At 39.6% G+C, this 23,698-nt stretch overlaps 1 long non-coding RNA gene across 1 annotated transcript; it reads left to right on the top strand.

Moving 5' to 3' along the window:
* Window positions 1–236: 236 nt before the first annotated feature.
* LOC144582440 (uncharacterized) lies at window positions 237–21,878 on the top strand. Its single transcript, XR_013535065.1, has 3 exons — window positions 237–452; window positions 1,507–1,627; window positions 19,975–21,878. It is a non-coding gene; the product is annotated as an uncharacterized LOC144582440 (long non-coding RNA).
* The last annotated feature ends 1,820 nt before the right edge of the window (window positions 21,879–23,698 follow it).

The raw sequence follows: 23,698 nt of genomic DNA, 5'->3' as shown, positions 1-23,698 counted from the left end.
CTTACCGGGACCTTCCAGGCCGGCAGACTCTACACCGCGTGCCTTGCGCTGCCCAGAGGAGCTCGAGGGCCGGCGTGCTGGGCCAAGGGCAGGCAAAAGGTAGCGCTGGCGGAGCTCCGAGTAGAGGCGTTCACCGCAGAGGCGCATGCGCCCACGCGAGGCGCTCTTGGCCGCTGGTGGGCTCGTGGGGCGTTCCGCCCCACCCTCCGCGCCTCGAGGTGCGGGCCTCGCGGATCAGTTGTGGGCGCCGGCGCGCTTGGAGTTGGGGGGACGCGGGAGTGGAGTTCTATGGGGGTCGGATGAACCGTGGGCCCAGGTGCCAGTTGGCGCCCCCTTCGAGCACCCTGGTCTGCGGCGCGGGGACTGCACCTGCCGGCCGACTGCGGCAAGGACTGTGTCAGGCCCAAGGGGGCGCAGGGCTGAGCCCGCTAACACTTCCGCTCCTCGTAAAGGTGAGAATGACTCTTACAGCGACTTTGGGCCTCGTGCACTCTCGCCAAGCGGCCCGCCCTAGGCCTCGGGGCTCACGACGCTGGCATTCGAACACTCTCTGCAGTACTCCATTGGCCTCCGGAATGTCCAAACGGCCCAATTCTGCCTGTGCACCGTTTCCTGAGAGTACTGGTCTCCCATCTCCAGCAGGAAAGCTCGGTTGTCTTGTAATCCACTTGCTGCAACCTCATCCCTCAGACTATTCAAACAGCCACCCTTCTGACGGCTTTAATGTTCATTACACCAAACCAGGTGCTTGAAAGAAAGTGAGGGCAACACAAAGAATAAAAAAATCATTAAGCCACTGATCGCTAATTATAAAGAAATAACTGAAGAAGTACAAATGAAATGCTGAGGACCTTTTTATTTAAATCATTTTATTTATATACGTATAGTTTATGTATATACCTATACAATCTTTATTAATGAAGATTTGACATACCTTGTGTTTACAGATGAATTCAATTTCTATACCATAAATAATTCATCTTGTGGAGGATACAAACAAGAACTCATTTTGTCCTTACTGTCATGAAATTCATACCAATAAGGACTATAAGGGAGGTAAATATAGTATTTGCTATGGTTTAAATGTTTGTTCTCTCCAAAACTTCTTGAAATTTAATTGACCTTGTGAAAGTGTATAGAGGTGAACCTTTAAGAGGTGATTAGGCCATGAGGGCTCTGCCTTCTTCAGTGGGTTTGATGCCTTTTAAAAAGAGTCTTCAGGAATCAGTGACTCCTTTGGCTCTTCTGCTCCTCTTCCATGTGAGAAACAGCATTCCACCACTCTGGAAGATACAGTGCTCAACGCATCATCTTGGAAGTAGAGACCAGGTCCTTACCAGACACCAAACTGTTGGTATCTTGATCTTGGACTTCCCAGTCTTCAGAACTGTAATAAATAAATTTCTGTTTGTTATAAATTACCCAGTCTGTGGTATTTTGTCATAGCAGCACAAAATGGCCTAAGGCAATACTATATTTTGCTTTTTTTTTTTTTTTTTTTTAAAGAGATGGAGTCTCCTTCTGTTACCCAGGCTGGAGTGCAGTGCTGTGATCATAACTTACTATTGTCTCAAACTCCTGGGCTCAAGCAATCCTCCCTCAGCCTCTCGAGTAGCTGGGATTACAGGTATGAGCCACCCACCCAGCTTGCTATCACTTTTAGACACAAAATGCTAGATACTAAACACTGTACATACATATACAAAGTCATTTAAACTTTACAGCATCACTATGCAGTACTATACTTTTATTATTTTCATTATACAGCTGTGGAAACTGAGGTACAGAAAGATTAAACGACCAGACTAAGGTCACATAACTAATATGTGGAATCTAGGTATTCTAAATCCAGAGCCCATATTCCAAATCAGGTTGATTGTACAGACTCCAGGACCACATTTAAAGTGTGGCAGGATCCCAGATAAATTTTTTTTGCAAGGACCCTAAGTATGTAAACAATTTGATTAAAAGATCTACTGCAAAATCTATGGTCTCATGTGAAGTGTAATGTTTTATTAATGAAGATTTGAGATAATGGCTAAGGAAATGGTACTTACATATTTGTTTACTGTTATGTCAGTGCACATAAAGCTTCTTGGTGGTGTCTAGGCACTGTTCTTGTTCAAGTCTAAATACCATCTCTTTCTGGCTTTATTATTAGATGCACCACTTGTGGTTAATTTCACATCCCCCACATAACAAAAGGTAATGATGCTATTATTACTTTTCAGAACCTGTTTGTATCAAGACAATATAGAACTTCTTGCCTTTACAGCTTCCTATCATTTATTTAGTGCTAATTAAATCATCTTTCCACCTGTGAGTACTGACTTCTAAAGACTTTCTTAGTGGTTATTACTGTATTTCATTGATGATGACCACAAATTCAAGTCTTACCCAGAGGAAACCGTCAAATGTGAAATTATCATTTGTTTTTTGGATTGTTAAATATACCCTTTGAAATTTTATAATATCGATATAAATATAGAACAACATGCCTTCCAACCATGGCTTTTGCTGAATTTTTTTTTTTGTTATAGTCACTGCATTCGTTGGTTGAGCTCTTTCAGTGTTTACTGCATCCCTACCTTACTCACACTGTCACTAACAGAATAGGTGAGGGGCTGTTGACTTAGTGAGAAGAGCAATCCTGTTGACAGAGGCTATCCAATACTCTTCTAGCATGACTTAAGATCAACCAGGGAATATCCCTTTATGATAAAAATGCTCAACAAACTATGAATAGAGTGAAATTTCCTTAATCTGATAAAGGACATCTATTAAAAACGCAGTAGGGCTGGGCACAGTGGCTCACACCTGTAATCCTAGCATTTTGGAAGGCCGAGGCAGGCAGATCACAAGGTCAGGAATTCAAGATCAAGCCTAACCAACATGGTGAAACACTGTCTCTACTAAAAATACAAAAATTAGCTGGGCGTGGTGGCACCTGTAATCCCAGCTACTGAGGAGTCTGAGGCAAGAGAATCGCTTGATCCTGGGAGGCAGAGGTTGCAGTGAGCCAAGATTGCACCACAGCACTCCAGCCTGGGTGACAGCGAGACTCTGTCTCAAACACACACACACACACACACACACACACACACACACACACACAGAGGAAACCCAGTAGTAGCATCAAACTTAATGGCAAAAGACTCAATGCTTTCTCCCTAAGATCAGAAATAAAATAAGGATGTCCACTAATCAGGGCTGTAAGGCAATGAAATGAAGTGAAAAACATCCAAATGAAAAAGGAAAAATAATACTATCTGCAGATGATATGGTTTTGTGTATAGAAAATACTAAGGAATCCACTTAAACAACCTGTCAGAACTAATAAATAAGTTCAGCAAGGTTGCAAACTGCAAGATCAATATACAAAACTTAATTTTATTTCAATGTACTTAAATGAACAATACAAAACTGAAATGTTTAAAGATTTCATTACTAATAGCATTAAAACAATAAAATACTTAGGAGTAAGTTTTGCAAAACTTATAATCTGGGCCAGATGTGGTGGCTTATACCTGTAATTCCAGCACTTTGGGAGGCCAAGGCAGGAGGATCACTTGAGGTCATTAGTTCGAGACCAGCCTGGTTAATATGGTGAAACCGTCTCTACTAAAAATACAAAAATTAGGTGGGTGTGGTGGCTGATGCCTGTAATCCTGGCCACCCAGGAGGCTGAGGTGGGAGAATTGCTTGAACCCAGGAGGTGGAGGTCACAGTGAGCGGAGATCATGCCACTGCACTCCAGCCTGGGCAACAGAGTAAGACTCTGTCTCAAAATAAAAACACACACAGACACACACACACACACAAACCCCACAAAACAACTGCCACAAAAACTTTTACTATGAAAACTACAAACCATTGTTGAAAGAAATTAAAGAAGATCTAAGTAAATATTTTTTTAAACCCCATTTTCATGGATTGGAAGACATTATTAAGATAACAATATTGCCCACTTCGATCTATAGATTCAACACAATGCCCCCAAGAATCCCAGCTGATATTGCTTTAGAAAGTGATAGATGATTCTAAAATTGATATAGAATTGCAAGAGACCATGAATAACCCAAGCAGTCTTGAAAAAATATGAAGTAGGAGGACTTACACGTCCCAATTTCAAAACTTACTATGAAGCAACAATAATTAAATCAGTGTGGCACTGGCACAAGGATAGATATATACATCAACAAAATAGAGTTAAGAGTACAAAAATAATCCCATTCATGTATGGACAACTAATTTTCAACATGGCTACCAAGATCAGTCAATAAGAAAATAGTAGTCTCTTCAACAAACAGTTCTGGGCCAACTGTTTTCTTTTGTATCCACATAAAGAAGAATGAAGTTGGACCCTTACCTCACAACATATCAGAGTTGGATCTAAGACTTGAACAAAGAGCTAAAACTATGAAACTCAGAAGACAACATAAGGGAAAGCATTCATAATGTTGGATTTGGCAATAACTTCTTGGATATGTCACCAAAAGCACAGGCAACAAAAGAAAAAAATAGATAAATTGGACTTTATTGAAATTTTAAAAAAACTTCTGAGCATCAAAGAACACTATCAAGAGAGTGAAAAGGCAACTCAAAAATGGAAGAAAGCAATTGTAAATCATATATCTGATAAGAGAATTGTTTCTGGAATATATAAAGAATTCCTGTAACTCAGTAACAGAAAGATAAATAACTAGATTTTAAAGTGGATAAAGGATCTGAATCAACCTTTCTCCAAAAAAGATATGCAAATAGCCAATAAGCACATGAAAAGATGCTCAACATTATTAGTCATCAGAGAAATGCAGATCAAAACCACAATGGGTTACCACTTCATATTCACTAGGATGACTAGAATCAAAAAGTCAGATAACAAAAGTGTTGAGGATTTGGAGAAACAGAACCCTCATATATTGCTGATGAGAATGTAAAATGGTGCAATTGTTCTGGAAAACAGTTTGGCAGCTCCTCAAACAATTAAAAAAAGTTACCATATGACCCAGCAATTTCACTCCTAGGTATATTCCCAATAGAAATGAAAACATATATCTACTCAAAAACTTTTACATGAATGTTCATGGCAGCATTATTTATAATAGCCAAAAGATGAAAACTACCCAAATGTTCATCAGCAAATAAACAGATATACAAAATATGGTATAGCCATACAATGGAATATTATCTGGCCATTAAAAAGAATAAAATACTGCTACATGCTACAGTGAACCTTGAAAACATAATGCTAAGTGAAAGAAACCAATCATAATAGATAATATATTATATGATTCCATTTATATGAAAGTCCAGAATAGAAAAACCTATAGAAACAGAAAGTAGATTACTGATTGACTAAGAACTGGGAGAAAACAGATGTGGTAGATGAAAGATACAGGGTTTCTTTTTTGAGGTGATGAGAATGTTCTAAAACTGTTATGATGGTTGCACATATCTGAATATACCAGAAACCATTGAATTGTCTACTTCATGTGGGTGGATTTGGTATGCATGCAAGTAAATATTTTTTAAAGCAAGCATGGATTCTGGAATCAGAGGGATCTACATTCATATCCCAAAACTGCAATTAGTAGATATGTGTCCTTGGGGGTAGCTTCTTAATATCTCTGAGTCTTAGTCTTCTCATCTATGAAATGAGGATTTAATAAAATAATGTAGATAAAACACTTAGTCTAATGCCTGGTATAAAGTAAATATTTAATAAATATCAACTATTGCATTGCCCCAGATTACAAAATTGTTTAATGCTGAAATTCTCATTTCACAAACACTCTCAATGTCCTTTATATAATACTTCTCTTTTTTTTGTGTGTGAAGGGAGATAATACTTTTTTTTTTAAATTTATTTATTTTTTTTATTGGATTTTAGGTTTTGGGGTACATGAGCAGAGCATGCAAGACAGTTGCGTAGAAACACACATGGCAGTGTGCTTTTCTTTCCTTCTCCCCTTCACCCACATTTGGCATTTCTCCCCAGGCTATCCCTCCCCACCTCCTCCTCCCACTGGCCCTCCCCTTTTCCCCCCAATAGACCCCAGTGTTTAGTACTCCCCTTTCTGTGTCCATGTGTTCTCATTTTTCATCACCCACCTATGAGTGAGAATATGCGGTGTTTCATTTTCTGTTCTTGTGTCAGTTTGCTGAGGATGATGTTCTCCAGATTCATCCATGTCCCTACAAACGACACAAACTCATCATTTCTGATTGCTGCATAATATTCCATGGTGTATATGTGCCACATTTTTCCAATCCAGTCTATTATCAATGGGCATTTGGGTTGATTCCAGGTCTTTGCTATTGTAAACAGTGCTGCAATGAACATTCGTGTACATGTGTCCTTATAGTAGAAGGATTTATAGTCTTTTGGATATATACCCAGTAATGGGATTGCTGGGTCAAATGGGATTTCTATTTCTAAGGCCTTGAGGAATCGCCACACTGTCTTCCACAATGGTTGAACTAATTTACACTCCCACCAACAGTGTAAAAGTGTTCCTTTTTCTCCACATCCTCTCCAGCATCTGTTGTCTCCAGATTTTTTAATGATCGCCATTCTAACTGGCGTGAGATGGTATCTCAATGTGGTTTTGATTTGCATCTCTCTGATGACCAGTGACGATGAGCATTTTTTCATATAATTGTTGGCCTCATATATGTCTTCTTTCGTAAGGTATCTGTTCATATCCTTTGCCCACTTTTGAATGGGCTTGTTTGTTTTTTTCCTGTAAATCTGCTTGAGTTCTTTGTAAATTCTGGATATCAGCCCTTTGTCAGATGGGTAGACTGCGAAAATTTTTTCCCATTCTGTTGGTTGCCGATCCACTCTAGTGACTGTTTCTTTTGCCGTGCAGAAGCTGTGGAGTTTCATTAGGCCCCATTTGTCTATCTATTTTGGCTTTTGTTGCCAATGCTTTTGGTGTTTTGTTCATGAAGTCCTTGCCTACTCCTATGTCCTGGATAGTTTTGCCTAGATTTCCTTCTAGGGTTTTTATGGTGCCAGGTCTTATGTTTAAGTCTTTAATCCATCTGGAGTTAATTTTAGTGTAAGGTGTCAGGAAGGGGTCCAGTTTCTGCTTTCTGCACATGGCTAGCCAGTTTTCCCAACATTATTTGTTAAACAGGGAATCCTTTCCCCATTGCTTGTTTTTGTCAGGTTTATCAAAGATTGTATGGTTGTAGATATGTTGTGTTGCCTCCGGTGCCTCTGTTTTGTTCCATTAGTCTATATCTCTGTTTTGGTACCAGTACCATGCTGTTTTGATTACTGTAGCCTTGTAGTATAGTTTGAAATCTGGTAGTGTGATGCCCCCCGCTGTGTTCTTTTTGCTTAGAATTAACTTGGCTATGCGGGCTCTCTTTTGGTTCCATATGAAGTTCATGGTGGTTTTTTCTAGTTCTGTGAAGAAAGTCAATGGTAGCTTGATGGGGATAGCGTTGATTCTGTAAATTACTTTGGGCAGTATAGCCATTTTCACGATATTAATTCTTCCTAACCATGAACACGGAAGCTTTCTCCATCTGTTTGTGTCCTCTCTGATTTCGTTGAGCAGTGGTTTGTAGTTCTCCTTGAAGAGGTCCCTTACGTTCCTTGTGAGTTGTATTCCAAGGTATTTTATTCTTTTTGTAGCAATTGTGAATGGCAGTTCGTTCTTGATTTGGCTTTCTTTAAGTCTGTTATTGGTGTAGACGAATGCTTGTGATTTTTGCACATTGATTTTATATCCTGAGACTTTGCTGAAGTTGCTTATCAGTTTCAGGAGTTTTTGGGCTGAGGCGATGGGGTCTTCTAGGTATACTATCATGTCGTCTGCAAATAGAGACAATTTGGCTTCCACCTTTCCTATTAGAATACCCTTTATTTCTTTTTCTTGCCTGATTGCTCTGGCTAGAACTTCCAGAACTATATTGAATAGGAGTGGTGAAAGAGGGCATCCTTGTCTAGTGCCAGATTTCAAAGGGAATGCTTCCAGTTTTTGCCCATTCAGTATGATATTGGCTGTTGGTTTGTCATAAATAGCTTTTATTACTTTGAGATACGTTCCATCGATACCGAGTTTATTGAGGGTTTTTAGCATAAAGGGCTGTTGAATTTTGTCAAATGCCTTCTCTGCATCAATTGAGATAATCATGTAGTTTTTGTTTTTGGTTCTGTTTATGTGGTGAATTACGTTTATAGACTTGCGTATGTTGAACCAGCCTTGCATCCCTGGGATGAATCCTACTTGATCATGGTGAATAAGTTTTTTGATTTGCTGTTGCAATCGGCTTGCCAATATTTTATTGAAGATTTTTGCATCTATGTTCATCATGGATATTGGCCTGAAGTTTTCTTTTCTCGTTGGGTCTCTGCCGGGTTTTGGTATCAGGATGATGTTGGTCTCGTAAAATGATTTGGGAAGTATTCCCTCTTTTTGGATTGTTTGAAATAGTTTTAGAAGGAATGGTACCAGCTCCTCTTTGTGTGTCTGGTAGAATTCGGCTGTGAACCCGTCTGGACCTGGGCTTTTTTTTGTGTGGTAGGCTCTTAATTGCTGCCTCGACTTCTGACCTTGTTATTCGTCTATTCATAGTTTCAGCTTCCTCCTGGTTTAGGCTTGGGAGGACACAGGAGTCCAGGAATTTATCCATTTCTTCCAGGTTTCCTAGTTTATGTGCATAGAGTTGTTTGTAATATTCTCTGATGATGGTTTGAATTTCTGTGGAATCTATGGTGATTTCCCCTTTATTATTTTTTATTGCATCTATTTGGTTGTTCTCTCTTTTCTTTTTAATCAATCTGGCTAGTGGTCTGTCTATTTTGTTGATCTTTTCAAAAAACCAGCTCTTGGATTTATTGATTTTTTGAAGGGTTTTTCGTGTCTCAATCTCCTTCAGTTCAGCTCTGATCTTAGTTATTTCTTGTCTTCTGCTGGGTTTTTAGTTTTTTTGATCTTGCTCCTCTAGCTCTTTCAATATTGACGATAGGGTGTCAATTTTGGATCTCTCCATTCTCCTCATATGGGCACTTATTGCTATATACTTTCCTCTAGAGACTGCTTTAAATGTGTCCTAGAGGTTCTGGCACGTTGTGTCTTCGTTCTCATTGGTTTCGAAGAACTTCTTTATTTCTGCCTTCATTTCATTGTTTACCCAGGCAACATTCAAGAGCCAGTTGTTCAGTTTCCATGAAGCTGTGCGGTTCTGGGTTGGTTTCTGTATTCTGAGTTCTAACTTGATTGCACTATGGTCTGAGAGGCTGTTTGTTATGATTTCAGTTGTTTTGCATTTGTTGAGCAGTGCTTTACTTCCAATTATGTGGTCAATTTTAGAGTAGGTGTGATGTGGTGCTGAGAAGAATGTATATTCTGTGGATTTGGGGTGGAGAGTTCTGTAAATGTCTATCAGGTTTGCTTGCTCCAGGTCTGAGTTCAAGCCCTGGATATCCTTGTTGATTTTCTGTCTGGTTGATCTGTCTAATATTGACAGTGGAGTGTTAAAGTCTCCCACTATTATTGTGTGGGAGTCTAAGTCTCTTTGTAAGTCGTTAAGAACTTGCCTTATGTATCTGGGTGCTCCTGCATTGGGTCCATATATGTTTAGGATTGTTAGCTCTTCTTGTTTTATCGATCCTTTTACCATTATGTAATGGCCTTCTTTGTCTCTTTTGATCTTTGTTGCTTTAAAGTCTATTTTTATTAGAGATGAGAATTGCAACTCCTGCTTTTTTTTGCTCTCCATTTGCTTGGTAAATCTTCCTCCATCCCTTTATTTTGAGCCTTTGTGTATCCTTGCATGTGAGATGGGTTTCCTGGATACAGCACACTGATGGGTTTTGGATTTTTATCCAATTTGCCAGTCTGTGTCTTTTGATTGGTGCATTTAGTCCATTTACATTTAGGGTTAATATTGTTATGTGTGAATTTAATACTGCCATTTTGATGCTAAGTGGCTGTTTTGCCTGTTAGTTGTTGTAGATTCTTCATTCTGTTGATGCTCTTTAGCATTTAGTGTGATGTTGGAATGGCTGGTACTGGTTGTTCCTTTCTATGTGTAGTGCCTCTTTTAGGAGCTCTTGTAAAGCAGGCCTGGTGGTGACAAAATCTCTGAGTACTTGCTTGTTCGCAAAGGATTTTATTTTTCCTTTACTTCTGAAGCTCAGTTTGGCTGGATATGAAATTCTGGGTTGAAAGTTCTTTTCTTTAAGAATGTTGAATATTGGCCCCCACTCTCTTCTGGCTTGTAGTGTTTCTGCCGAGAGATCTGCTGTGAGTCTGATGGGCTTCCCTTTGTGGGTGACTCGACCTTTCTCTCTGGCTGCCCTTAGTATTTTCTCCTTTATTTCAACCTTGTTGAATCTCACGATTATGTGCCTTGGGGTTGCTCTTCTTGCACAGTATCTTTGTGGTGTTCTCTGTATTTCCTGCATTTGAGTGTTGGCCTGTCTTGCTAGGTGGGGGAAGTTTTCCTGGATGATGTCCTGAAGAGTATTTTCCAGCTTGGATTCATTCTCTTCGTCCCCTTCTGGTACACCTATCAAACGTAGATTAGGTCTTTTCACATAGTCCCACATTCCTTGGAGACTTTGTTCATTCCTTTTTGCGCTTTTTTCTCTAATCTTGGTTTCTCGTTTTATTTCATTGAGTTGGTCTTCGACTTCAGATATTCTTTCTTCTGCTTGGTCGATTCGGCTATTGAAACTTGTGCATGCTTCGCGAAGGTCTCGTATTGTGTTTTTCAGCTCCTTTAATTCATTCATATTCCTCTCTAAGTTATCCATTCTTGTTATCATTTCCTCATATCTTTTTTTAAGTTCCTTAGTTTCTTTGCATTGATTTAATACATGTTCTTTTAGCTCACAAAACTTTCTCATTATCCACCTTCTGAAGTCTAATTCTGTCATTTCGTCACAGTCATTCTCCGTCCAGCTTTGCTCCCTTGCTGGTGAGGAGTTTTGGTTCTTTCTAGGAGGCGAGGTCTTCTGGTTTCGGGTGTTTTCCTCCTTTTTTTGCTGGTTTCTTCCCATCTTTGTGGGTTTATCCGCTTGTCGTCTGCGTAGTTGCTGACTTTTCGATTGGGTCTCTGAGTGGACACCCAGATTGTTGATGATGAAGTATTTCTGTTACTTGGTTTTCCTTCTACCAGCCTAGCCCCTTCGCTGTACGACTGCTGAGGTCCACTCCAGGCCCTGCTTGTCTGGGGTGCACCTCTAGCAGCTGTGGCACAGTGAGGGATGCTACCCGTTTCTTTTTCTGCTATCTTTGTCCCAGGATGATGCCTGCCAAATGTCAGTCTTTTGGATATAGAGGAGTCAGGGAGCTGCTTGAGGAGACAGTCTGTACTTTTTTGGAGCTCAAAACTCCAAACGACATAGTAAGGGTGGTATATAAGTTTATATATTATATGTGACAGTGCATTAGTTTGGAAATAAAGACTTTTTCATTCTGCTATTGACTCACTCCTTCCTCACATTGCCTCAGACTTACTCATCAAATCAATTCTCTCTTCAGATTCCTGAGCTCTCTTTCATGACAGAAACCCAACTCAAACAAATTTGAGAGGATAAAGGAATTTATTGATTCACATAACAGGAAGTTGGGAAGTCCAGGGGGTGGAGCTGAGTTCAAACAGTTAAAAATGTCATTTCTTTGCAACCTTGTGTCTCTCTATGGCCCCTTTTACTCCCACCAAGCTTGAGTTTTGACAAGCTGGGAGACTAAGAACATAGCTGGAGACAGTTTCAGAATCATGTCATACCAGTTTAGCAGCTCCAGTGCAAAGAGAAAACATGCCTTTCTTAGCGTCTATATGAAAAATCTTAGAAATTTCTTTCAGCAGCTATGTGAGAAATGTATTTTTTAAACTTAGGAGAAGTTTATCAAGAGAGTGCATACTAATGCTGCATATTATTACCGAGGACTATATTTAGTATTCTTCCTCAAGACTAAAATGTATGTCTTGTTTTAATATGTAAAAGGATCTATCTACTATAAGATGCCAGTCCTTATGGACCAAAGAACAGTGTAAAACATGATTATTCCAGTTGGGAATGGCATTCTGGCCATCTGTCCCATTGTAAAACATTTTCTTCAAGGAAGGCTCTTAGAATATTAACACTCTGATGAGGTTGTTAAGCCCTGCTGCATACACCCAGATGAACAGCAGAACCATTCATGCTTCATGCTGACAACATACTGAATTTTAAAGCAAACAGATCATGGCCCCCTCTTCCACTCTTGTTTTCACACTCATGCCTCACCCCTTTGCTTTTCTCTGGCCTTTTAACAGATTTAGAATGTGCTGAGTCCAGGATGTCTGTGGGCTGCTGCTTTTTTTTTTCCTTTCAGAATTCAGCAAACTAATGGCTTCCCTGATAAAGAAGTCAGACATTGACTTGATAGCTCAGGATATATCAAAAAGATATTAATCTAGAACATACTAGATGTTCCAAAACAATTGCTCTTTAATTTTCCCTAGTGTGTTTTTGGCAGAGAGTCTTTAAAAGACATCCACCTGAGTTTATGATAATACTGGGCCACCACCTGGTATGTCATTCTTGATTGGCAAGCTGGACCTACTCCAAATTCCCCAGGGGCCTCTTTTGTAGCCTAGAGATGTATCTGTGTCCTTTCTGCATGGTTTGTGCTTGAAAAATAGAAAATGTATTTAGATGGCTTATTGCTAGGGCATGGGACATGCATATACCCTGAGATATGGTTTAAAGACAGCACATTGAGAGACTGGTACAGGTAGGTGAGGAAGCAAGGATTTGTTAATGTTTAATCAGGGTGTATTAGAATTCTAATGTCTACAAGTCTAATGGCAGGAAGTCTCAAAAGTTATTTGGGAAGGAGAATTTCTAGATGAAGTCAGTGAAGGTCAAAGTGAAACTCACCCCCAGAACAGTAAGGTTGAGGTTTTGTAACGCGCAGCCAGATGAGGGTCAGAAGGTCAGCCTTCTTAGCATTTAAGATACTACAATGGGAAGGATCTGAAAATCCTGTTCACATAAGGGAGTTTCTTGACTACTTGAGAAGTCTTTTCAGATTGTAAACTGGCTTTGTCTAATCATGTGACCTCACAACAGTCAGACATATTTAATGCAGAATAAGTTTCATTTGGGAAGGGGTTGCAAATTTATAAATATCATTTTGCTTTTCAGATTAGATTAGGATGCAGAAAGAGTTTTCATTATTTTTTAAACACTGACAATCACTGAATATTAATGGAAACATAGCGGGTGGTGGTTCAAATCAGGATGAAGCATGGGATAGATGATCTTGCTATGATGCAAATGTGTAAAACAAAGATTCTATACATATAGAGGGCTGATGATTGGAATGACCTGGGTCATATGCCCATTACTGGAATGACCACTGTGGCCAGAAGGATGGGACTCTACAATTGGCTAGGTCTGGGTCTCATGCCCACCTTGTGACTAGGAAGTGGGGTACTATAATTGGCAGCCGAATGAGAACTACATGGAGTGGAGCAGGGGAATGTCTCCAGAAGAGAGGTTTGCTGTGTGTAGAAGAGAGCAAAGGAATTGATTGGCAGATTAAAAGAAAAAAAAAACAAACAATAAAAACTGGATACCCATTCTACTCTCAACTGGACCATTGTTCTTTCTTATTATTCTATTATTTTATTTTACTTTAAGTTCCGGGATACATGTGCAGAACATGCAGATTTTTTACAAAGGTATACATTTGCCATGGTGGTTTTCTGCACCTGTCAACCCATCTAGGTTTTAAGCCTAAATGCATGCATTAGTTATTTGTCCTAATTCTCTCTCTCTCCTTGCCCCCACTGCCCCCCCAACAGGCCCCAATGTGTATTGTTCCCCTCCCTATGTCCGTGTGTTCTCATTGTTGAACTCCCACTTATGAGGGAGAACATGCAGTGTTTGGTTTTCTGTTCCTGTGTTAGTTTGCTGAGAATGATGGCTTCCAGCTTCATCCATGTCCCTGCAAAGGACACGAGCTCATTCTTTTTTATGGCTGCATAGTATTCCATGGTGTATATGTGCCACATTTTCTTTATTCAATCTGTCATTGATGGGCATTTGGGTTTGTTCCAAATCTTTGCTATTGTAAATAGTCATGCAATAAACATATGTGTGCATGTGTCTTTATAGTAGAATGATTTATAATCCTTTGGGTATGTACCCAGTAATGGGATTGCTGGGTCAAATGGTATTTCTGGTTCTAGATCCTTGAGGAATCGCCACACTGTCTTCCACAATGGTTGAACTTGTTTACACTCTCACCAATAGTGTAAAAGTGTTTTGATTTTTCCACAGCCTTGCCAGCATCTGTTGTTTCCTGACTTTTTAATGATCACTATTCTGACTGGCATGAGATGGTATCTCATTGTGGTTCTGATTTGCATTTCTCTAATGACCAGTAATGATGAACTTTTTTTTCATATGTTTCTTGGCCACATAAATTTTTTTTGAGGAGGGTCTGTTTATATCCTTTGCCTACTTTTTGATTTTCTTTTCTCATAAATTTGTTTAAGTTCCTTGTAGATTCTGGATATTAGACCTTTGTCAGATGGGCAGATTGCAAACATTTTCTCTCATTCTGTAGGTTGCCTTTCATTCTGTTGCTAGTTTCTTTTGCTATGCAGAAGCTCTTTAGTTTAATTAGATCCCATTTGTCAATTTTGACTTTTGTTGCAACTGCTTTTGGTGTTTTAGTCACAAAGTCTGCCCATGCTTTTGTCCTGAATGGTATTGCCTAGGTTTTCTTCTATGGTTTTTATGGTTTTGGGTTTTACATATAAGTCTTTAATCCATCTTGAGTTAATTTTTGTATAAAGTGTAAGGAAAGAGTCCAGTTTCTGTTTTCTGTATATGGCTAGCCAGTTTTCCAAGCACCATTTATTATAGAGGAAATTCTTTCCCCATTGCTTGTTTTTATCAGGTTTGTCAAAGATCAGATAGTTGCAGATGTGTGGTGTTATTTCTGAGATCTCTGTTCTGTTCCATTGGTCTATATATCTGTTTTGGTACCATGCTGCTTTGGTTACTGTAACCTTGTAGTATAGTTTGAAGTTAGGTAACGTGATGCCTCCTAAAATCTTAGTTTTCTGTTTCATTTTCCTTCCTCAGCCATTATAATAAACTAATAAATTTCTGTCATTTTTTCCTTTCTAAATGTTTCTCATCTTTCTGACCATCATAAATGCCATCACCTTAGTCAGATCTTCATTACCTCACACCATCTTGTGTTGATAAATTCCAAATTAGCTTCTCTGCTTTGTCTCTGTAAGACCAATTCCTCTGAATTCTGTAACTAATTGAAATTTTCTAAATTTGTATAAATTTATGGAGTACTAGTGTAATCATGTTACTTAGATGTACTGCATAGTGGTGAAGTCAGGGTTTTTAGTGTAACTATCACCCAAATAATGTACATTGTACCGATTAACTAATTTCTCATCTTCCACTCTCTCCCACTCCCTGATCCTTCCAAGTCTCCATTGTCTATCATTCCACATTCTGTATACATGTGTACACATTATTTATCTCTCAGTAAATGAAACTTCTTAAACCACCATCATCATCATATAACAATGATAATGTCACCACTTAAAAAAGCCTGTGGTACTTTTCCATGTTGCCAAAAACTGATTCCCCATGTAGAAGTCCTGTATGTATTAATATATATCATATAGTGGCTCTTATTGTATCAGGATATGATTGTGCCTATAAGTCTACAAAAGTGCAATTTTGTATTTCTCTTTATGAGATGGAAAATGAAATCTTGTGTGAAGAATAGTGTCAATCACCTAGGGAAAAATCACCTGGGAAAAAGATATCCTCTAGACTAGAAATTAGAACTCCAAGAGAATAGCAAAAAAGGGAATGTGTCGATTGGTCTGGGCCACAAAGGCATCCAAGTATGCAGAAGGTAGCCTAATAGTAAAACAATTGGATAATTTCCTCTCACTCAGGCAGGGCAGAAATCAGTTATTATTAATAAGTTACAATAACAAATATGTGAATTTTTTGCTATGTGCTATTGTTACTTATTTATATAGATTATTTCATTTAATCCTCAAAATAACCTATGACAAAGGCATTGATTTACCCATTTTACAGATTCAGAAACTACAGTTCAGTGAGATGAAGATTCTTGCCCAATGTTACATGGTTTAATGGCAGCCATAGGATTTAAATGCGGGATTATGTCAAGGCCCAAGTGCCCAGACTATTTTTTGCTTCTTCAGATTCTATCTGCTTGCTTTATTTTCCCTTCTTCTCTTAATCTATTGGAAGGCTTTAAAAAAAAAAGTATGTCTTACAAAGGAGCAACATCCAGAATCTATATGGAACTTAATAAACACATCAACAAGAAAAATCAAATAACCTCATTAAGAAGTGAGCAATGGACATACAGACACTTCTCAAAAGAAGATATAGAAGTGGCCAACAAACATGAAAAAAATGCTCAACACTAGTCATTAGTGAAATACAAATCTAAACTACAATGAGATACCATCTCACACCAGTCAGAATGGCTATTGTTAAAAAGTCAAAATGACAGATGTTGGCAAGGCCATGGAGAAGAGGGAACACTTACACACTGTTGGTGGAATTGTAAATTAGTTCATTTACTGTGGAAAGAAGATTGGGGATTTCTCAAAGAACTAAAAATCGAACTACCATTTGACCCAGCAATCCTATTACTGGGTATATACCCAAAGGTAAATAAATAAATAACTTTTGTGTTCTTTATTTAAGAACATTCTTAAAGAATTTTGTGTTCTTTATTTAAGAATGCATTTACCCATGTTTGTGTGCTGAGGGAATACTGGAATGATCCACTAGAGATTAGGCATTGCGGCACTGTTTACAATAGCAAAGACTTGGAACCAACCCAAATGCCCATCGATAATAGACTGGACAGGGAAAGTGTGGCACATATACACCACAGAATACTATGCAGCCATAAAAACCAATGAGTTTGTGTCCTTTGTAGGGACATGGATGAACCTGGAAACCATCATTCTCAGCAAACTGACACAAGAATAGAAAATCAAGCACCGAATGTTCTCACTCATAGGCGGGTGTTGAACAATGAGAACACATGGACACAGGGAAGGGAGCATCACACACAGGGGTCTGTTGGGGGGAAATAGGGGAGGGACAGCAGGGGGTGGGGAGTTGGGGAGGGATAACATGGGGAGAAATGCCAGATATAGTTGATGGGGAGGAAGGCAGCAAACCACACTGCCATGTGTGTACTTATGCAACAATCTCACACGTTCTTCACATGTACCCCAGAACCTAACAAGCAATTTTAAAAAAAGAACACAAAAGTGCTTCCTTTATTCTACAGTGCCTTTTAGTGTGTGGCTCTATCTGTCTTTAGAAAGAGCAAAACTCTGATCTATACCACCTGTCTCCATTGTCTCTCCTCCCATTCTCTCTTGAATTCAAACATTGATTTCCACCATTCCACTGAGAATGTTCTTGGGTAGCCCCCCAAATGGCATTCAGGTTATAAAATCCAACATTCAATTCAGTCTACCTCTTACATGCTCTGAGCAGCATTAACATAGTTGATCACTCACTCTTTCCTTAAAAACATTCTTAACAAGGCTTCTGAGACATCATATTCTCCTGATTTTCTTTCTCTATCAACTGCTCTTTCTCATCTTTCAGATCTCTGAATGTTGGAGTGCCCCAGGGCTCTGGCCACAGTCCTCTTTTCCTTTTTTTTAAAATCTATATTCACACCCTACATGATGTGATCTATTCCCATAACTTTAAATGCTATTATATTCTGATAACTCACATTTTAACCTTCAAACCCAGACTCTGCTTTGTATTTAATAGTAATATATGCAACTACTTAATCAATATTTCCATTTAGTGTCAGCTAGATATCTCAAATTTAAGATCTCTAAAACTGAATGCTTCTGCTCCTCCACAGTTTCCCCCACCTCAGTAAAGGGCATCTCCTTTCACCCAGTTACTCAGGCCAAAATCCCTGGTGCCATTGTTGATCCTCTTTTCTCTCACACACCAGTTCTCTTCCATCAGTGAATTCTGTCAGCTTATCACTTCTTGCCAACTACCTTGCAGACACCTTAGGGTTCAAACCTTCTGCAATTGCTTTCTCGAATCTATGCATTGACTGTCCTGCTTTCACTCCTGCTCCTATAGTCAGTTCTCAAAGAGCATTCAGGGTGGTTCTTTTAAAACATATATATGGGCCAGGCACAGTGGCTCCCAGCACTTTGGGAGGCCGAGTGGGTGGATTATGAGGTCAAGAGATCGAGACCATCCTGGCCAACATGGTGAAACCCTGTCTCTACTAAAAAAGGCAAAAATTAGCTGGGTATGGTGGCACACACCTGTAGTCCCAGCTACTCAGGAGGCTGAGGCAGGAGAATTGCTTGAACCCAGGAGAAAGAGGTTGCAGTGAGCCGAGATTGCGCCACTGCACTCCAACCTGGTGACAAAGTGAGACTCCATCTCAAAAAATAAATAAATATGATCATGTTACATCCTGGCTCAACCATCTAGTGGTTTTACATCGTAAAATGAAGTTCAAAGTCAACCCAAGGTTTAATCTTGGCCTACAAGCCCCTATATAATCTGGCCCTGAGGAACTTCAAAATCATTTCCTACCACTTTCTCCTTTCTTAACAACATTGTCAGTCACACTGCCTTGCTTGCTGTTCCTGCCCCTCTTGGGGCCTTTGCAACTGCTATAGCCTCTGCTCTTCTTTCACCAAAGGTACTGGCATTGCTCTCTCCCTCACTTCACTTAAGTCTTTGCTGAAATATCACCTCCTCAGACAGACCTTCCCTGACCAATCCTTAAACAGCAATCTCTTCATTCTTCTATTACTCTATTTTATATTTTTATTAGAATCTGACATATAGTACTATGTTTATTTGTTTATTGTCTGTCTCCATTTACCAAAATATAAGATCTAGGAAGGCAGGGATTTTGTTTTGTTCATTGCCATGTCTCCAACACCCAGAGCAGCCTATGGTAGAAAGTAAACAATAAATATATGTTGGTTGTCATGATGGCTACATTTAATCAGCTCTTACTGTGTACCTTACATTGCTAAATACTTATATGCATTGTTTTGTGAAAGTTGTCAGAATCAAAATGGAGTTACTTGTGTTAAAAACAAAACAAAACAAAAAACACTCTAACAAATATATCCAGAGAAGACTATGAAGAGAAAGCTCACTTGCATAAATGCCTGATAACAAAAACAATCACAAAAGATTTTGCAGAAACTGCAGCCTTGCACAAAGGCCATCTCAACCTTATGCAAGAAATACTTTTGTGAGGACATCTGCCTAATAACTGCCTGTCCAACCTCAGACTGGCATCACCCTTGTTATTGATCTTTGCAGCCAAAGATAATTATCTTAAAACAATTGTTTGTTTAACCTCCTGATTTTTCCTTTAAAAACTCTTGTCTTGGCTGGGTGCAGTGGCTCACGCCTGTAATTTCAGTGCTTTGGGAGGTGAAGGTGGAAGATTGCCTGAGACTAGAAGCTCGAGACCAGCCTGGGCAATATAGCGAGACCTTGTCTCTACAAAAAATTTTAAAATTAGCCGGGCATGGTGGTACGTGCCTATAGTCCCAGCTATTTGGGAGGCTGAGGTTGCAGGATCACTTGAGTGCAGGAGTTTGAGGCTGCAGTGAGCTACGATGGTACCACTGCACTCCAGCCTGGGCAATAGGGTGATATCTTGTCTGTCACAAAACCAAACAAAAACAAAAATAAACACCAAAATCCTTGTCTTCCATTAGCTCCCTGAATATGCACATAGTTTACTATGGCATGCATATACCTATTGCAATGCTGTGTTCCCAAATAGCTATATTCTTTAGAGAGCTTCTCTCTGTTGTTTGACGGTTTCATTAATTTTGTTTACTTCACACATAAGAAACCCAGCATGCAATAACAGAGTCATTATTTTCCTACAGCCTCTCCACTGCACAGGAATTCCATGCCATAGGAACTCATACCATCCTACGGGTTCCTCCAGTGTGAAGACCAACCTCCTGGCCCTGGCCCATTCCAACTTCAAGATTCTCTGCCTTAAAAGTCAAAACCCAGCCAAGATGGGCTCCTATAGCTCCTCCCTCTATTGCTTGTGTTAAAGGGATGGGGCAGTGGTCTCAGTGTTTACACGATGATGCTACTGGGAAATGCAGAGTCCTCGGTCCTTTGGAAGAAAGAATCAGCCGAGAGATAATTTAAAGAGGAGAATTAATTGAAGGAAAATAGAGAGCAGAGAGTATATTTGGAAGGACAGTACACTCTAAAAGATAAGGCAAAGGGGGCTGCTGACAGAGAATGAGCCAACAGCAGCAGCCCCAAGAGTTCTGCATTGGGTTTTTGTATCAGATTTTCTTGAGGTTCCCACCTCTGTCTTACTTAAGTCTCTGCCTTTTTTTCTTTGTCTAGTTTTCCCACTTCTGCCTTAAGTCCTTGCCTTTATCCCCACCTAGTTCCCATCCAGGCCTGTGGGAGTCTCCCTTACTATTAGTTGGTCTGCATGCATGGTCCCCATGTTGGATATGAATTCTACCTGCATTGCTCATTACTGCCACCACAAAAACGTTGTAGAGTGGTCAGATCTAGACTTAATGCACCTATGTATCTCTTAGGAATTTCTCCCTTGCTGTCTTCCCCTCCTTATCGGCCTGTAGCTAGCTATATTCTGACAGATTACCTGCAGAGCAAGCAATTACTGGGCATCTTAAGGGGGCATTTCAGGGTGTTCTTTTCTGCGTAGGTATTTCCCCTCCTCTCTGCTCATACCCAGTATGCAGGTTTGGGGTGGTCTCTGGGGTGCGAGATTTTCTAGACCTCCCTTTCCTCAGGGGCTCCCTCTCCTGCTCATGTCTGGCTATCTGCCTACTCTAACAATGGGAGCACACTGCTAAACTATACTAACTGTAGCTAGTGGTAGGGGAAGCTTGTATGGGTGCTTGGATGTTGGCTTCTTTGGTATCAGTAAATACAATGGCCATGTGTATTTGCTATCTTGGCCTTTTAAAAAACAAATCCTAGTATCCTTGAAAAGAAAACAATTCATAAAGCTGGTATTTCACCAGCATTTCTCGAGCTCAGAGGGAGGAAATTCCCTTCCTGTATAGGAGAGGACAGGAAGTTCTATTTGAAACGTCTCCGAACTTCTCCAGGCCCTCGTGCCCAATTTTGTTTGAAAGTCATGGATTTTGCAAATGTTAAGAACAGTTGCTGCTGGCTGGGTGCAGTGATTCATACCTACAATCCCAGCACCTTGGGAGGCTGACGTGGAAGGATCAATTGAGCTCAGGAGTTGAAGACCAGATTGGGTAATATAGCAAGACCTTGTCTCTATTAAAAATAAAAATAATTTAAAAAAAAACTCAGTGGTGCACACCTGTAGTCCTAGCTACTCAGGATGCTGTGGCAGGAGGATTGCTTGAGCCCAGGAAACCAAGGCTGCAGTGCGCCATGATCACACACTACACTCCAGCGTGGGCAACAGAGACACTGCCTCAAAAAAAACAAAACAAAATAGTTGCTTCTGAGTGATATGATTTGGGGTGGTTTTCTTTTTACATTATTCAAGTCTATATTCCATTGTTAATTTTTGTAATATGTATAATTTTACAGAAAACAATACAGAAATTACATAACAAAGGAAGGAAATGGTAAACAGGTGGAATATTACCAAAGGGGAACATTCTTATTGGATTGCTTGGCATAGAGGTCATTTTTGAGCCTGAGGAGAGCCATTGCTTCTGGAAGACTGGGTTAAAGAGTAAATGGAAGGAGAGGCTAATGCACGTGACTAAGGCAAATGCTTCTCAACCTTCCCTATTATATACCTGAGAATCACACATTAAATCATATTTCTGGGTCCCATCTTGCAGATGTTCAATTCAGTTGGTCTGGGGTGGAGCAGACCACAGGCTTTTTTATAGTTTCAATCAATTTCTGAAGAAATAGCTGCCTCTACCTTCATAACATAAAGATAGTTTTCCTTCTCTTAGGATGAAATTAGATGGAAACCTGAATCCTTTCAAGATAACCCTGAAAAAATTAATTTTATGTTCTATAGGCTGAGAGTTTGGCTTCTTGCCCTCTTTCCAGCTTTCACCAATATCTTCAGGCTGGCTTCTTGCCTAGATACATCTCAAATTGGGTTACAGTTTCCCACTCTAGTTCCCATCCTTCAGACACTGAACGAGTTTATGAATTTTTTTTATTTTAAACATTTAAAAAGTTTTAAAGATGCTGACAAGGTCAACTAGGCCAGCTCCTCTCCATGTCCCTGATCCTGTTTAAAAAGTTTATTTGTTTCTTTGTCCTGTTCAAACATGAGCTCCCTGATGGCTAAATTCCATAAGATAAGAATAACTATCATGTCATCACTAGAAATCTTCATAAATACCAGGAGTAAATGTCCCTGATCTTTGTGAAAATGCATTTGGAGCTCCTTTGTTTCCTTCCAGTCCCTTTCCTGACATATCCCTTGATTCTGCTCTGGAGGTGAGCACTGGCCACAATGCCCTGCACTCTCTTTATTTAGCACACTAGCCCCACAGGATTCTGAGTGCCTTCTTCAGTGAAGAGGCTTCTGCACTCTGCCCTTCTGTTGGAAATCCTGTAAGGATAAGGAATAAGAGATGGTAAACCATTTCAGGACATAAATCATTTCAGACACACCAAATGGTGTATCCAATCTCAGGTTCCCTATGTTTTACCAAAAAAAGAGACAGCTGGGTTATCCCATGATCCAAGAGACCTGAGGCATGAGTCTCAGCAGCTCTTAAGTACACTGAGAAAACTGTACATACCAGTGGTTCATCCCAGACACTGAGAAATTAAACCTCAGGCTTGCATCAAGCCCTAGACATTTTAGGAAGATGACCAACAATTTTTCTTCTCTATTTAGATGTGGAAATGCTCATTTCACTTGCAAAAGAGAAGACCAAAATGTCATTTTTATAATTATGATGTTATAACAGAAATGTAGGAGTGTGAAATTTATAATGTTATAGACCAATTTAGAATGAAATGCAAATATCACAGCAGAGTGGGCTGGCTACTCAAATCTCAGTTGAAATGCTCTGAGAGAGTCCCCCTGGCTAGCTAGTTCAGCTGACTATGGGGACCCAGTGTTCTGGAGAAGAAAATAAAGAGGGGATGTATTTGGGGAAGTGAAGGCAGTTTAAACTTTGTGAAGCTTCCTTAGCTCTTCTCAGGAGACTGTTCGTGGATTTTAATATTTACAGTAGAGAATTCTCCCTCTATAGTATGTGTACTTGATAATTAATTTAATAACTATTATTTGGGATAATACAGATTGATGCTTATGGTGACTGTGATAGCTTGAAGACTTTTAATAACCTACAAATCTTATTGCTTCGATCCTCTGCTCCAAGTTCTCCAAAGGATCCCAGTGCCAATCATTCATCACCCATTGGTTTGATCATCTTATTCCTTGACTTTTGAGCAATTATGTATTGGATAATAGGCCCTGTGCTAGAAGTTGGAGAGATGGTAGTAAAGAAAATAGACATGGGAATCCCAGAACTCTTAGAGCTCATATCTTGTGTGGGGACAGAAATTAAGCTAGTAATTTTAATATTGTAACACTATACAGATCTGTCCTTGATATCCCATACACAATCATGTTCCCAATATCTA

This window comes from Callithrix jacchus, chromosome 1, assembly GCF_049354715.1.
Source record: "Callithrix jacchus isolate 240 chromosome 1, calJac240_pri, whole genome shotgun sequence".
In the NCBI taxonomy this organism is placed as follows: Eukaryota; Metazoa; Chordata; class Mammalia; order Primates; family Cebidae; genus Callithrix; species Callithrix jacchus.
This window is presented reverse-complemented; position numbering and strand designations above follow the sequence as displayed.